At 35.4% G+C, this 16,907-nt stretch overlaps 1 protein-coding gene across 2 annotated transcripts in view; it reads right to left on the reverse strand.

Moving 5' to 3' along the window:
* FIGN (fidgetin, microtubule severing factor) overlaps positions 1–16,907 on the reverse strand; it is a 123,852-nt gene that overhangs the window by 104,997 nt on the left and 1,948 nt on the right. The gene's annotated exons all lie outside the window — the stretch shown is intronic.

The following is a 16,907-nucleotide window of genomic DNA, read 5'->3' on the forward strand; positions in this document are numbered from 1 at the left end:
TTAAAAATCAACGTTTCAACCATATCAAGCTGTAACCTTTCTTGAAATGTAAATGAATGGTTTAAATGAGAAGATTAATAAAGAAGGGATGTTCCAATTCCAAGCATGGCATGCTATGTATTTTTAAATTTGTCTATGCCAGATGCTGTCAGTCAGAACAAAAAACTGTCCAAGCAGACAATCTGTGCGTCTGAATGTTGATCATGGTGGAAAGTACAGGGGGGGCGGGGGGAGAGTGTGTCAAGGATTCATGGTCCTTCATCTTTGCAGTAGAGCAAACACGTCTCTCAGTATAGCGACAGACAGCTGCTTCCACTTTCTAATGTGCCCTAACTTAGATCACTGAAAGAATTGTCAGCGCTCAGAGAAACACACAAAGATAACACAGCCAGCTGCCATGGAGGGGAAAACAGCACAGCTCAGAAGAAATGGGATTTGTTCCATTTGCATGATGCGGCCTCCCCTGGGCCCCTTTCTTTCAAATCCAAAGCACAAAAGACAACACTTAACATATTTGCTTAAAGATGACAACCTCATGTTGATTTCATTTGGATGTAACAGTGTCAGGATTACAGATATAAGAATATATTATATCTGTAACAGAGACTGACAAATGTACCCATCAGTGGAACTGTCTGATTCATCTGCTTATACAGCCGTTTTACCATCCCAAGGGTGCCATCTAAGTAGTAACTTTAGAAGACTGAAGGTCTAATTTTATTACACCACATTTCAACCTACTAAACAATATTATTTCTAAAATAGATCATTTTTATTGGAAGTCTCCCTGATGAAAAATCCAGTAGACACCAGAGAATTTATGAACTGTATGGGTCCTTTGAACTCAATATACTGCCCATTTTAAACAACTTTTCTTGCTGTATGGCAAAATCCTAGTATCGAATAAGTGAAAGTTAGAGAGAACATGTATGTTTTGAATGTCTAAGTACATTGATATACTAAACAGATTTTATAGATATAGAGAGGGGAAGAGAAAGAGGCTGATTGATTATATGGACAACTATCAAATCAGGTCTTACCTGGTCCATTTGAATAAATTCTTTGTAACCACTTACTTCTGTCTATTCCATTACATGTCTTCCCTCAGTATAGCATGCACACTTCAGTAGCAACTATATGAATAATCATTGCCTGTCAATATCTTTTGGACATATACTCAATCTAATTTCCAGTATTCTTTAGGCAGGGGATAAGACCAGAGAATGATTTAAAGCTAAATTGGCTAGTCTCTGTTCATTATAATACGTACAGCTTAGGAAAAAACATGATTCTGATCTGAAGCCTACATACTTTTACAAATCTTTATTCTGTATGGCTTTACGGATCTGACTTTCTTTTTTAAGCAAATAAAAAGATAGAGGAAGATGTGACTGAACTGATTTATTTGCATCTACATTACTCTGAGTTACCCGATTGGAAATCTGGGGGTGAGAATGGAGACACAAGGAACAGGTAGAGAGGAAACCACTATTCTCTTCACACATGCAGTACACACACAGACACACATACACACACATACACATATAAATGCCCGGGCCACATTCAGCCCCAGAGCCCACCCAACTGACTTCCCATAATAAATGCTGGCTCCTTACGCTCTTGCTTTGTCCAAAGGAACGCTCTACTGCATGTTGCTATTTACTGGCAACAGTATAATTCACTCATTTGGTCTTGTTTTATAAAATAGAGTTAACTGCTATATGTGAAATTTCTGCACAGCAGATGGTTACCAATCATTATTTTCCATTTGTTTAGTTTCTAGTAAGAACAAGAGAAACTGTGGAGTAGTGATGCAAAGAAAACTAGCAGCCTGCATGATAATCCAACCAGTGCCAGAAGACACATTAAAAAGAAATTACTGGGCTTCCCTGGTGGCGCAGTGGTTGAGAATCTGCCTGCTAATGCAGGGGACACGGGTTCGAGCCCTGGTCTGGGAAGATCCCACATGCCACGGAGCAGCTGGGCCCGTGAGCCACAGCTACTGAGCCTGCGCGTCTGGAGCCTGTGCCCCGCAACGGGAGGGGCCGCGATAGTGAAAGGCCCGCGCACCGCGATGAAGAGCGGTCCCCGCACCGCGATGAAGAGTGGCCCCCACTTGCCATAACCAGAGAAAGCCCTCGCACGAACCGAAGACCCAACACAGCCAAAAATAAATAAATAAATAAATAAATAAAGTAGCTATAAAAAAAAAAATTAAAAAAAAAAAAAAAAAAAAAAAAAAGAAATTACTTTTATCACATAGTAGATCAAGGCTAAATATAATTTTGAGGGACGGGGAGACATTATTTCCCCCACCCTCATCCATAAAGGAAAATGCCATTTAATAATTTATTTCTTAGTATAAAATCCTCTAAGAATTAGCCTCTCTATTTTTTTTTAAAGAGATCAAAGTTTCTAGAAGCAACTTATTATAACCATTAATGTTTGTCATCACCCACGCTGAGATCACTTTCCTTACCTCTAAGTGGCCCAGTTGTCCAACAGAAAATGGGAAATAGGAGCCATTTGTGGACAAGTGCACATGCACAGAAAATTAAGCTGTAAATATCCGGGCTGGGTTATTACTAGAATCTGGAAACATCTGGGGCTACAGAACAAGCCAAGCCCCATTTCCACAATGTCCAGGTAATTGCTTAAATGATTTATACCTTACTGTTTCTATTAAAAATGTCTTTAAAGAGAAACATTTGTAGGCTCCGTTCTGCAATAAAAACTGGTATCTGATTTCACTGGTACAAAATCTTGTGAAAGATGTTACATTTCTTCAAGGACATGTGCATGACACGGAACTGAACCCTGGACAAAGGTGGGAGTGCTAAAAGAAGGCGTGGTCAGTCAAAGAAAACAATCATATCAGGCAAGCAAATTTTAAGTGGCTTAATTTGTGATTCGTTTTTATTCTCATCCAAAGAATCCATTTAAAAAAATCCTCTTCATGCACATCTGACAAATATATCCAAGCCATTTTAGGGTGAACTATACCTCAATATCCATTTTCAATTTCAATTTTAACTAATTCCTCATAAATCTTGTTTACTGAGTCTTCAACTGAATATCATGCCAAATCTATCACCTAAGGGACAAATAAGTACCACCTCCCAGATAGACCTGGGCCACTTAGTTAAGAATTTGGAGAGATTTAAATTGGCTCACTTAGATGGTGTCTGTATGGAGCTAACTGGCCCACTCAGAACGAAAGAGCTATCGATGCTGTCAGCTGCTTCATAGGTTTCTCTTCTGAATACACACACACACACACACACACACACACACACACACACAACACAGCTGTATTCACTTGAAATAATTTTGTTTTATTTCAGATTTTAAGCCAAGAGGACAATTATAGCTTCATATTCTTCAAGAATTGCCATGTCTAGACCTAACAAAAAATTCAGTGACTGACAGCTGTCAGTTATGCTTATGAAGGCAAGAGAAAAAAAAGAACAGCAACAAAATAAACTATCGACCACTGACTTTTAACCATGGCTCATCTTTAGTGATCACCAACTTACATTACTACCCTCTCTGGGGAATCACCCTATTTTTTTCTACAACTAAAGGAAAAATGGCTGATATTTTAGGTGTGAGGAATCTGCATGGATATTTTTATTTATTTACTTTAAAAATCCCCAACTTCCTGATTATAATCAGGTAGAATTTTAAACCTATGTCTTTTAAATCCTCCCTTGATTTAGTTTGGTTGTTGGCAAGCCACCATTATAATGGCTTTACAATTCAGAGTCGTTACTCTCAATCTCATGGATTTCAACTTACAGTTAAGCAATTTTAACTCGCTTGAAGAGTACTGGTTTCCAGAAAACCAGAAAAGCTAATTTAACAAAGGAACTAAATAGATTGTTGCAGTCAAACTGCAAAAATGCTCTTGCTACTTTTAACCTATCGCTTCACAATCTTTATTATTCTACCTCTAATGTACTATAGTTCTTTAGTACTGAAGCTCTTTGCTGAAGATGCAGTGTTTTCATGCAACTGACCAAACAACATTTGTCCACTGTGGCTCACTTAACAGTGCACCTTTGTAATAATTCAGGTTCAACAATCAGCATTGCAGATATTCTCTTCTACATGGAGTATATGAGATCAACCTAGATTTCAATATGAAGTAGTAAGATAGCATCTAGAACTTTTCAGATTTGAAGAGACCAAATTGGAAGAAAACCAGTGAGCTTTCAGTAAAGGTTATAGGTTTCCGTAGTAAAATTGTGTTTTTAGAAGAATGACAATAGAGCCTTTGTTTTTTCTGAGTTCTTTCATGAAGCAATGTGAACAAGTGCTTTTCTCTAGTACATCTATCTTTAGGTTCAAATACACAAATATAAAATAGAAACTTTGTAAAATATTGTTGACTAACACATTACAATTTCAACATTTGCTCAAACTAAATTTCCCTTAGAAAATTTGGTAATGCTATATGCTGTAACGTTAGTGACAGGTTTAAGAAAAAAACTGACCCTTCCACAAACACACAAACCGAGCGGGTGATGCATTTGAACCACTAGAAGACAGGGTCACTGGGTGTAACCCCAGCTAAATTGTTTACTGCCCAGTACTTAGTACAAAATAAATGAATAGTGTCAGACATTAAATACGAAACAAAAGTATGTCAATTAAAGTGTTAACCAAAGACATTCACAAACTAGAGTCAATGAAAGTTATCATATCAACTGTAGATCAGCTAGTTTGCATCTTACTTCTTATCACCTAAGTACCATCATGTTCCCAAGGAAATGTTTTGAGTACCACCAGGCACATATTTGCACACTGCCTATTTATCAGAGAAAGGACAAAATACAAAGAAATGCCTTTGGAGATGCTGATTTCCCATGTTCAACCGAAGGCTGAATAACCAAGTGTCAATCAACCCTATGTTGTCAAGAAGTTGATTTGGAAGTCTCCACATCCAATGTTTTATGATTCTATACCCTTGAATTTTTCTAACTACAAAAACAAAAGGAAAAAATATTTAAATATGTAAAACATAGTGATTTGAAGCCATGTGTTACTGCCTGTAATCGAAATAGGTTACAGATTTTTGTTAAAGATATCATTATAATGTTCTGTTTTTATAAAATAGTTTAAATGCTCTCCTACCCAGAGATATAGGAGAAAATAGAATAAATGACTGTAAGCCCTTTCTTAAGTATATAATTATAAAACTATTCTTTCAGAAATGTAAGAAGATTGTAAAGTCTTTCTTTAGTATTTAAAAAATACAGAAATTTCATTTTTAAATGAAATACACAATTTCAATATATCTGTTCTTTAAGTACTTTTAGAAGCATCTTCCAGTTTTTTAAAGTAAGATTAATAAAAGATGAACCAAGTGACAGTCTCCTACATTTCTATCGATTCATTTCACCAAACATTTATTGAACACCTATTATAGGTCCTGCTCTATATACACATGTTGAGGAGATTAAAAATAAAAAATGAATCAGATGTAGTCTGCTCTCAGGAGTTTACAATTTCATAAACGAGAAACACAATTGCCCAGCAATCTATAGAGGAAGAAAAATGATGGCAAATGATTGAAAGGAGATTTTTTAAGTGATTAAGGAATATCAAGCAGACGTTGAAATGGATCCTCATTAGGGTGGCTCAGGAAGTTTTCATAGATGATGCAACATTTGAGCTAGATGTCAAAGTCCTGGTAGGTTTTCGACAGGTGGAGGAGAAGAGCATTCCAGGCAGTAAAAAGAAGATGAACAAAGATTAGTTAGGGCTAAAATAAAGAAAAGATGGAGTTGCTTCCAGTTTGATAAACATCCAACTTTCATACTGATCTATAATTTTGACATATTTTTAAAGAGATCTGAAGTCCCTAAGTCCATTACTGCTTAAGTTAATCTGCTTGTCAGTCTATTTATATCTCTTACAGGGAGAAAGCACTGGCTAACTAATATTCATCAACCCTCAAGGTATTAGAATTGCTGACACATTTGCTTGTAACCAATTAGTAAGCATATTTAATGAATGGTTACCATCCCTCCTGAAGGGCTTAACAAAGTGATAAATGGTCCTTGAGCTCCCTTCATTATTTCCAAGACAATTTCTGGAGTTTCTTAAAGAGAAACAAAAAATCTCTCAGCCACTGGCCACCAGCAAGGTTCCAAGTGACCCAAGCTCTAGTCGATGACCAAGCAATCATGGATTATATAGAACTGGAAAATAATCTTAAGAGTCATTGGACGAACCCTCCTTTGAGGTTCAAAGAGGTTGAAGGACTTACCCAAGGTCACAAATATGATAGACTGTTGGCATCTGCTGCTGTCACCATTGTCACTTTCCTGAGGTACTCTTACCAGCATGGTGGCAATGTTCCTAAAATTCTTCATAGATTGTTGTTGAACTTTAGCCAGATAGTGAACTATCTCTAGTACATATCATGAGTACATTCAATTCTAAATAGATGTCTCTATTTTTGTGACTTCAAACCAGGAAGAATGAAGTTTTTAAAATTAAAACTTAAAGCAAAAAGTTTAAGAGCTCATGAAATGTATAAATTTTTGGTTCAGCGAAGTGATTCTCAATCTTAACTTTACATTAGAATCACTGGGGTAGAAAAAGAAAAAGAAATTGGTCATCCCCCAAAACTTCCATCTAACTGGTCTGAGGTGGGGCTTTGGCAAATTTTGTTTGGTTTGGTTTGGTTTTGGTCATTATCGTACAGCTAGCATTTACAGGGTAGATACAGAATTTATCATCAAACTATGCTCAAATCAAATTAAATCATATATCTATCTACTTTAATGATTTGACTTCTATAATGGCAATAAATGCATTATTTCCCAAAAAGAAGTCTTAAAAAAGATATAGCCTAATCCTCAGTAGATGTTCTTCCATAACTTCATTTGAGACATAACCAAATTGAGTATGTGAGGGAGAAGAAAGACTCTAAGAGTAATATGAATCATCTTTAAAGGCATGTGTATTTTTTACACTTTTTTCAAATTATAAGGAAGAAAAAGGGGTATAGTTCTTTGAATTTGGGTTATCACAAATCCCATATATCCAAGATTTGGTATAGAACTTGCCATTTTAAAAAAGAAGAATATAATTTGTTTAGATAGTGCTGTGTGCTAATTAATGTGCACTAGTCACTAATTCCTAACAAATGAGGTTTTCTCACATAATTATATTCGGATTTGATTTTTTAAATTGCCAACCTCATTTTTAGCAACAGCTACATGAAAACAGCCCTTACCCTTAGTTTCCTTAACAACATCCCTAATTTTTTTGCCTTTAGCTATTTCCTCATTCCTACAAGTGGTCTTTCACCCTCTGTCCATGCCAAAAAATGCTGCTACACTTTCCTCCTAGTACACAGCCCAATAACCTCTTAATTAATTCAAGCTACCTCCTCATGATCTAAATATCATATTCCAGTGGCTCAAGTGAAATTTGATTTTCCAGCTGATCAAGTAATAAACAGCCCTACAGATAAATACTAGAAAGAAAAAAGAAAAAGAAAGAGAAAAAAATCTCAGCCCCTCAAAATAGTACACAGGTATGGGTAAGAATGAATTCCAGGAGCAGGAAGATGGATGAGACAGCAAGGTTTCTGGTGAGTTTGCAAACAGCAAAACAGATAGAAAACCATTCCCCCACTGGCCCCAAGCACAAGGACACCTGCAAAGTTGGCTATTAGAATTTATAGATAAATATTTTGAAAATATGTATTTAGGTACACATGTGCATTACAATTATACACCAGCAACACCTCCTAGATTGTAGCTTAGTAATAGTGGCATTTTGATATGGTAGCGTAGATTTCAAGGAAATGGAATTATATTGGGGTAAAATTGGGGATTTTTGCTCATCATTATAAACAAACCTATACCACAGGTTGTACTATTCTGAGTATTTTTAAAAATAAACAATACAAAATAGTTTCCTGTAAGGTCTTTTAAATTTGATGCTACAACAAAATAAAACAAGACACAAATCAAAAAACAAACAAAACAAGTATTAGTGCATTGTATGCACTCATTGAGGACTTATTAAAAGAACATAGCATAATAAAGAACTTCCAATATTAGATTTTTTCCTAATACTTTTACAGCTTAAACATTATTGATAGAGATTTCACCCACAGTAAAAAAAAAAAAAAAAAAGAAAGAAAACAAAAAACCAAACAAAAAATCCCAAAAGGGATTTTGCATACGTACAGATTTTTTCTCTCTAGAAAGATACTACTCAGTCTAAACACCTATTTCTGAATAAGATTATCTAGTCCTACTATCTTACCATCCATAAGTAAATTAGTTGATTAGTTGATTGGTACTCTTAGAATTACATAAAACATATTTTTCCAATTAGGGAACACTTATATTCTTAGTACATTTAAAATCTTCCCATAGAAGGAACAAGTGCTGTTCAATTCTTAGTACATTTAAAATCTTCCCATAGAAAGAACAAGTGCTGTAGGCGTATAAAGGTCCTTCTCGTTTGTCAGACAAGGACTCAGGCCAGGCAGGGTCCCAGTGTCTACATTTTGGTCATATCAGTATTCCCCTAAAAAATGTTGCTTAATTTTCTGAATAATGCAAGCGAAGATCTCTCTTTAAAGAACGTGATACCAACACGATTGGAGTGGAACACCATGGTAAGAGGGGGTGGCGATTAGACCCATATTTTTTGTAAGTGGGGTCGAAAATTGACTCCAGATTTGTGACTCATGAACGGAAAGTCAGTTTTAATACAGATGTGCTTTAAAAAGTAAAAATGGCTATTATTCTTAACAAGTTACATATTGAGTATTATTCTTTAAAAATGACTCATAAAATATCTTTTTAAGTACTTAAAGTCATGATTATGTTCTACTCTTTTACTTCTGCTTGAATGTAATTTTTCATTTTCCAGGAAAGGACACATTTTCTAACTAACCCCGTTAACCTAATTACTCATAAAGAAATACCAAAAGCATCCCTGACATCAATACCTTCACAAAGAAATGTATCTGTGCACGTGCACAAGAGCATCTTCCATTTAGATAATCAAAACTGTAATTTTTACTTAAAAGACTCTTTTAGATCCATGTAATTCCTGGCAGTAAAATTTATCACAAGCACTTAAAGTGTACAAACAGTAAGACTGTCCTATTCATATCCTTATTTCTTCACATATTTAAATCCAAAAGTATTAACTGTTAAGCTTAAAAGACTAATAGGACTCTGTTTATTTTATGGTATTTGTTTGATCTTAAATGCATATTGTAATGAAAATGCCTTCAATCTTAAAGGAACCTTTTATCCTACTCAGAATAATTATCTTGTAAGATTAAAATCAGTGAATCATACCTAATTAAGATTTATAATTTAGCATCATTCAGGTATATGATCTAAGAGAAAGAGTTTATAATCTTAACTTCAATTTGAAATGGAAAGGGAGAAGAAGGGAATAAAAGGGAAATAAACAGCTGTTTGGGACATAAGGATGCACTAATATTGCCACGTATTTACCCAGATTCCTAGTTTAAATCTTTTTTAAAGCTAAACAACTAATATGAAAACACAACATACTAAAGGATAGGAGTAAGGTGGGAAAAGATGGTTCCCAAATTAAATTATACTACTAGAATTTGTAGATAGGTTATACAACATAGAATATTTAAACATATGCATTGTGGCTAACTACCTCTTAAAAAAATTCAAGTTTACAATGTCTTTAATGCAAAAGATTTCTAAACTGTGGGGTGAATTTATAATTGAATGGGACACTGTTGTAATAGTTATTTCCAATCTTTTCATTAAAGTACATGTCAACTGAGAGAGCAATGCCTTGGTATTACACAGGGCAAAGATTTTTCTTCTTAGAAGGTCTCATATATAGGATTTCTCTCCACCAAGACTAACGAGGCATTCAAAATAAGTTAGGTTTTTCTCTTTCTTCAGAAATATCTTTAAAGCTCCCTCCCCCCCATCAGTCTTGGATTACATAAAAGAATAGTTACTTTTCTGAGCTCTTTGATATTGTTCTTCCTGGCAGAGTCATCTGATGTGGGAAATATCTTTTGAAAATAAATGGTGCAACTTCAAGTACACTCAGATCCATTACTTGCTGGACATTCCATCGTATCTGAAAAAGCCGCTTGACTTCAAAATTTAGTTTTAGGGATCTCAATATGAAGCTTGATCTCATTGAGAAGTATCTTGGGAAGCAACAATGTAAACGTTTTATCCACCCAACAGTAGACTGTTCAAACCAAGGCGGAGAGGAGCCACAGATGGTGACTACATTTTTCAGGGGGAAGGGGATTGTTCTGGTTTAAGTTCAGAAACGAAGTTCACCGTTTGAATATAACATCCTGCAAAGTTAATGTTACTGCAAGAGTTACTTTTCATATTTAACACAGCTGTCACCACATGTTTATACAGCTACAATGCCACTTCCTAATGTCAAAATATCAATATTGCTGCTACTATAACAAGGTAATTATTTTTGTGTTTGCCCATCTTCCCTGACTCAATGAGTTGTGCTTTTATTTCTCAATGGTCAGAATTTTCTATATTTTTAGATAACTTAAGATTCTACATTAAAAATACTTATTTCACTTGTGCTTGAAACTTAGGTGGCATAGCGGTACAAAGCAACAGAGAAACTCTCAGGCTCTTATTTCAAATCTTACTAAAATCCTCCCACCCTAATCGTTCTGTGCCTGGGGAATACATATTTAAGTATGTACCTGCCTGCAAACAATTACAAAACAGAGTTGCTTTTAAGAATATCTGCACAAAAATTCAGGTGATATATGGGAGCACATCAGGCAAAAGCCAATGTAAGATAAAGGCAAAGATTTCAGTCACCAGTTCACGTATAGAAAGAGCAGAAGATACCTAATGGTCCATTTTCCCACCGAGGCTCTTACTTAACAACCACTAGCATCTCTTTAGGCGGAGGCACGTGGAGTCACTGTGGACTGGTCAGTCTCCACGTAGGAAACCCAGTGACTTCCACAAGGTTTGTGGGTAATGAAGGCAGGGCCTGCTTCATTGCCCTGTGACCTGGACAGGCCCATAGGTCTCCCACAGAGAAGGGCCCTGCACTGGGTTTAATCTTCTGCTCTTGCTGTCTTGAACTCTTAATAATTTTTGAACAAGGTGCCCCACATTTTAATTTTGCACCAAGCCCAGAAATTATGTAGCCAGCCCTAGGTGAAGGTGACAATGTGTGTTGACGGTAAGGATCATAAATCAGAAGAATTGTAAAAAGTTTACAGCAACATCTAGAAACCCATGGCTGTACATTATACTACTTTAAAATTATTATTTTGAATGTTACTGTTTCCATGAATAATATTTCCTAAAACCAAAGCATGAAAGTAGAGGTCACTCATTCTCAGATGGGTTTACTGTCATAAGTATATGGCATTTAATCAATTGTCAGTTGCTTAAAAAGCATCCAATTGACATAAGGCAAACATTAGATGGGGGGGAGGTGTGTGTTTGTTTTTGGTTTTTTTTTGATGAGTAAAGTAAAATTCAGTTTCTGTTCTCTTGCCTGCAATATATCCACAAGTGGAATGGAATAAATGTATAAATTACCAGCCGAAATAAAAACTCATAAGCAAGGAACTGGGTAAAGGTATTCTCAATGTTAAGATATTGGGGAAAAGAAAACATACATTATATAAGTATTTTACATGATGTTTTCTACAGTAAGGAAATGCTTTTTGTAAGTTATAAATCACTTACTCATATGAAAATAAGAACAAAATCCTAACAAGAAGCAAACTTTCCAATCTTACTTTAAAAATACTTTCTAAAAAAAGATTTCCCAACTAAAAAGTATAAATACTTAAGCCAGGTTGCAGGGTAAAAAAAGTTTAACCTTGGGCCTTCATATGATAAATCATGCATTTCTACTTTCAAGATGTATCAGTTTCAAAAATGATTGCAAGCAGTAATGCTGTCAATGCTTTGTGAAAGTCATAGTAGCTCAAATATAAGCAAACGTATCCATTTATACATATACTCAACATAAATACTTCTGCATGGAAATTCTCCTTTGAATTCACTGCTTCTAGTATACTCTGAAAGCACAGCCCACCATATGCAATGTTAAGCACAGTGTCAATATTCAAGTAACAAGACAACAAGCAGATTTGTTGCATAAACTATGTAAATATTATTAACAGACACTGCCATATGATATCTCATGTCTGGATGGTTTCTGATCACCTATCTCTTCTGCCTCCTCAGTCTCCTAACTAAGACTGTCGTCAACAGGTACGGCGCGCGCACTCGTGTGCTGTGCTGAGGCAGAGCTCCTGAGCTGGCAGCTGTGCTGCTGCCCTGAGGAAACTTTGCATACCCACCTGCTTTTGATTTGCTTCCAACTTATCAGTACAATTTATTTTTATCATATTCTTGCCTACCTTTTATTTCCACTATCTGCATTTCTTGCAGTAAGCATCCCTCAAGTACAACTGCCATTTAAATGATAACATCAAAAATATCAAAAGGATCTGTAATCAGCAATCATGTTTCAAAGCAGCTAGGCTTGAAATTTCTACCATAGGTTAAATGAAAAAGCTGATAAAAGTTCAAGTTTAGGGAAAAAAAAGGAAGAAAATTACAAAATCCAACCATGACAAGCACTTGCTAAACAGGCATTTATTTGCAGTCTTTAAAAAAAAAGTCTTTCATTTTAATAGATTTTTAAAAAAATTAGCTATAATCTGTTATGTGTGTGAGACAGAAAGAGAAAGAGAGTTAATTGAAAGGTGGAATAATTTTTGGACTTGAAGTCTTCCAAGTAGTACCCCAAAAAAATTTCTAAGTTCAATTGATTTTAAAACATTAACTCTTGTATATCTCCAAAGAGACACTTATATTACATTTTTTTAATTGAAAGAAAAAAATTGCATTGTTTTCTGTGCCACTTGTTTATTCTAGTTTATCAGTGACCAAAGATTAAAAAGCAGATATGCTGATTAATCATGTCTTATCGATCAGTAGCATACTTCAGTATTTCACACAAATGTCTGCAGAACAATTTCTCCCAGTCAAAAATTTATAAATCGATTTAAATTCCTGGTAATTAAAATTATTAGCTCTACAAAAATAAATGTACTTTACAAATGAAGTACATGAAATTTGTACTCAAGAATATCAAAAGCAAAACAGCAAACATTTCTATCAAACCAAGGTTCTAAGAACAAACTAGAAAGTACAAAACATAAAAGCCTGCAATTGTTTCAAATACACGTAGCAATTCTGCTGATTTTGGACCATTAAAACTGATTACTTAATTAGGCATTCATTCAAGGCATCCAAACACTCACAGCCAAAAACAGGGAATTATTAGCATAGCCGTCTTCACCTTGAGATGAAAATTCTGAAAAATGTTGCAGACACTTAAACTTTCAGGATCTGTCCCCATGCGTAAACTAAGCAAAATACTAAATTCTAAAAGGTGACATGCCAAAGCTCAGGAAAAAAAGAATTTACCTCTAATTATACTGCTCATGTGTTTTTTTTTCAGGTGGCTAATACTTTAAACTACCTTAGAAACGTCAAGTTATAATACAGATGGTCTCTAGATTCTTGGAAGTACTACTCCCTTTCTCCCCTCTGGTCATACTCTTGTACTAGCTAAAAGTAATTAACAAAAATTTTGCTCTCTTGTATGACTATCAGAAGTACCAGCCTCCAAAGTTCCTGCCTGACATGAATAAAAACAACAGAAAGATTTTCTATTTATGGGAAAAAAAAAAAGTACTGGAAACTCAACCGCAGGAGTCTTTAATATAACTGAGGAAAAAACTCTCTGTTTTCACTCAGAGACATTTTTAAGAATTTCACTGATTCGGTGCAGTCAGGAAAAAGAAAAATATTCCATTTTCAAAAAAGACGGTTCCTGAAATAATTCTAAAGTGACCCTATAAACTGTCTTTTTAGGAGAAGAAAAAAGAAAGTCAACTCACACATACAGCTTCCAAACAGAAGTCTTACCCTCTTCCAGGAAAACAACAATGAGACTTTATTACCCTGCTATGATTCTTTCATTTCAGACATGATTAATTAGCAAGTATTACACTTCCCAAAACTCCCACCACACTCTTTGTGATCCATCAGCCTAGTTGTTGATAGACCCATGTGAAATAGCAAGTAGCCACCAGCAGTAAAAGACAAGTATCCAAAAACTCTATTTCAAAGAAGGAACAACTCTCTCCTAGCTTTGCCTCCCAAAATGAAACAAGCTGCTTTTAACTGCTTTCACAAAAAAAAATTTCTTTCTTAAGTTGGTCATTTTCTTAATAATACCGTTTAAAATTCAAATAATGCATGCAACATATTCAATATTTAAGAATACATGGCATATTTAATCTGCTACCTACCTATATTTTTAAGCTGAAATTCTGAAAGACTTGTGAGTTCCTATAGTTTATATTGATAATGATCCACATGCACAGTTAATAAACAATAAAGATGATGCGAGCAAGCATGTTTTGGGAAATGGTTTTCATAGGAAAAAATGTTTCTTCCCCCACTAAAAGCTATTATGTCACACATGTAATGAAGATGCGAAACAGAAATACAGGACTAAAAGGCAACACGAAGAGAAGAGAGCCACTATACAATCTGAGTGAATGAAAACTCTGATTCTCTGTATATTGTTCTAAAACACTGTTTCAACATAATTTTCCCTTTAAAACAATCATTTTCAAAATGTCCATGTGAACCAAGAATCTGGCCATAACTGAATGTACTATAAATATGTATTTGAACAACTGTCAATTTATAAAGGCTGGGGTTTCCTCTTAAACCTTTCAACTGTTATGTCCAAAAAACTTCACACATAGTACAATACTAATAAATAGATCTTGTTGGTCCCAGGAAACATTTTTAAACATCTATTCTGGTCAAAATATCCTTGCTTTTTTTTTCTGTTGTATTAAATTTAGGATCAAAAACATCAAAGCAGCTTCCACCTCGGACCTAACTTTTAGAGGATCAATGTGACAAGGCAGTCCCTGATAGATGTTTCTCTTGATAAACGACTTGTTCAAAAGAGACATTGTAGCTTTCATTTCCTGACCACAACACACTTTTAATTTGCAACAGCAGAGCTGCCAGAGTGTGAACCCTTGCCCACTTTCCAGCCTTTTAGGTTTGTAGCTCTGGTTCCTATAGGCCACACATTTGAGACAAACAAAATCTAAAAATAATCAGAGTAATAGAATTACAAAACAGGAGCCACTTATGCCACTCTATACATATGCACAAGTGTCTACTTTATAGATTACATATAAACTTTGCCTCTGCAGAATTCTAGTGTATAAAAACAAGCTTCCTGAATGAATATCACTTGCACAACTGGGCATTTAAACACAGAGGGAAATAAATTATGTGACTATTATTTAATAGTAAGCAGAGACTGGGGGGGGGGTAATTTATACACTTAAATCTGCTGTTAAATGTTGTGAATTATATGATTGCCTACCCCAACGTGTTTTTTACATATTACTGCAATAATTACTATTACTACTACCCAGAAATCACATTTAAGTATCAATACGGTGAACAGTCAAACCATCCAATTTCTGTTCTCAGCACATTGTCCGAGCTCCGATTTAAAATTTATAAATGTAATATCCTCCTCATCACAGGCAGCAGCCCAATCTGCTCTGAATATATATTACAGCTTTAACATCACAGAGGGAAATCGCCCATCTGGCAATCCCATTCGCTCCAACAGCTCCGGGGGAAAAAAGCTGTGCTCTCTCCTCCTTAAAACATTTCTCAGGGCAAATTATGTGCATCTAAAATAAACAGTCTTCTTATTGATCGCTTCAAAGTCAACAAGTTCCAAATGCAAAATTCAATCAAATCCTTCCTATCATGTAAGAGCGGTGTGTGTTTAGCTCAACAGTCACCAGAGTCCAACCAGAAGTGTCTGTCGCGCATCGGCTCTTATAGTCCCTTTCGTTGTATTCACATTTGTGTTATGAGAGAGCAGTAACCACGGCCACATTACAGACCCCTGGCAGCTATCCCCACTGCTATTTCTTTCTTTCATATTCTCCCTTTCCTCCTTTCTCTCTTTTCAGGGTGAATGCATGGTGGTGGGGTATAATACGTAACAAAAACAAAAACAAAAAAAATTTTTAAGTGGACATATCCTTTGGTTATGCAAAATACTTTTAAACATCTTTTTGTTGTTTCTCCTTCCTAGTCTTAATTGAATATCACAAAGTGTACACACGGTCACAAGAGCTATTGAAAACCCCCTCTCACTCCATTTATCTGACCTCTTTTTTTTTTTGGTAAAGAAAGAGGAAAGAGAGATTTCAAACAAAGTCAATTTCAGTGCCTGCTTATTTAATTCTGTCACAGGTTAAAAGTAAAAAGCGCTGACAGGCAGACAAGTGAATGGCAAGGAAAAAAACAAAACAAAACCCTACCACTGTTCCTTAAAAGGCATTAAGGACTTTAAGCAATCAAAATACATTTTTTATTTTCATGTAAAAGATATCCCTTCACTCACCCACCCCCCCCAAAAAAAACCACACTCAGAAGAAATGATTACTCCACAAAGTGCAATCATTGAGAGAGCAGAGAGTCAAATTGCATTAATAGATTGAGAAAAAAAATTTTCATCCACTTCTGTGTGTGTACATATATACATACACTTTCATTAGTAAGCAGTCTTTCCCCGCACTCCCGCCCTCTCCCCTCTCCAACCCAGCCCCCTCCCCAAAAAAACTGCACACGGAGTTTAACTAATTTACATACCATTTGACTTCAGCGGTTATATAGTGCATTACTAGTAACATGCAACTTTGGGATTACAGCTAAAACCGATAAAGGTGGACTCCAGCAATCTATTAATCAAAACTGAAATATACAAACAAGCGA

Source organism: Balaenoptera acutorostrata, chromosome 8 (genome assembly GCF_949987535.1).
Source record: "Balaenoptera acutorostrata chromosome 8, mBalAcu1.1, whole genome shotgun sequence".
Taxonomy (NCBI): domain Eukaryota; kingdom Metazoa; phylum Chordata; class Mammalia; order Artiodactyla; family Balaenopteridae; genus Balaenoptera; species Balaenoptera acutorostrata.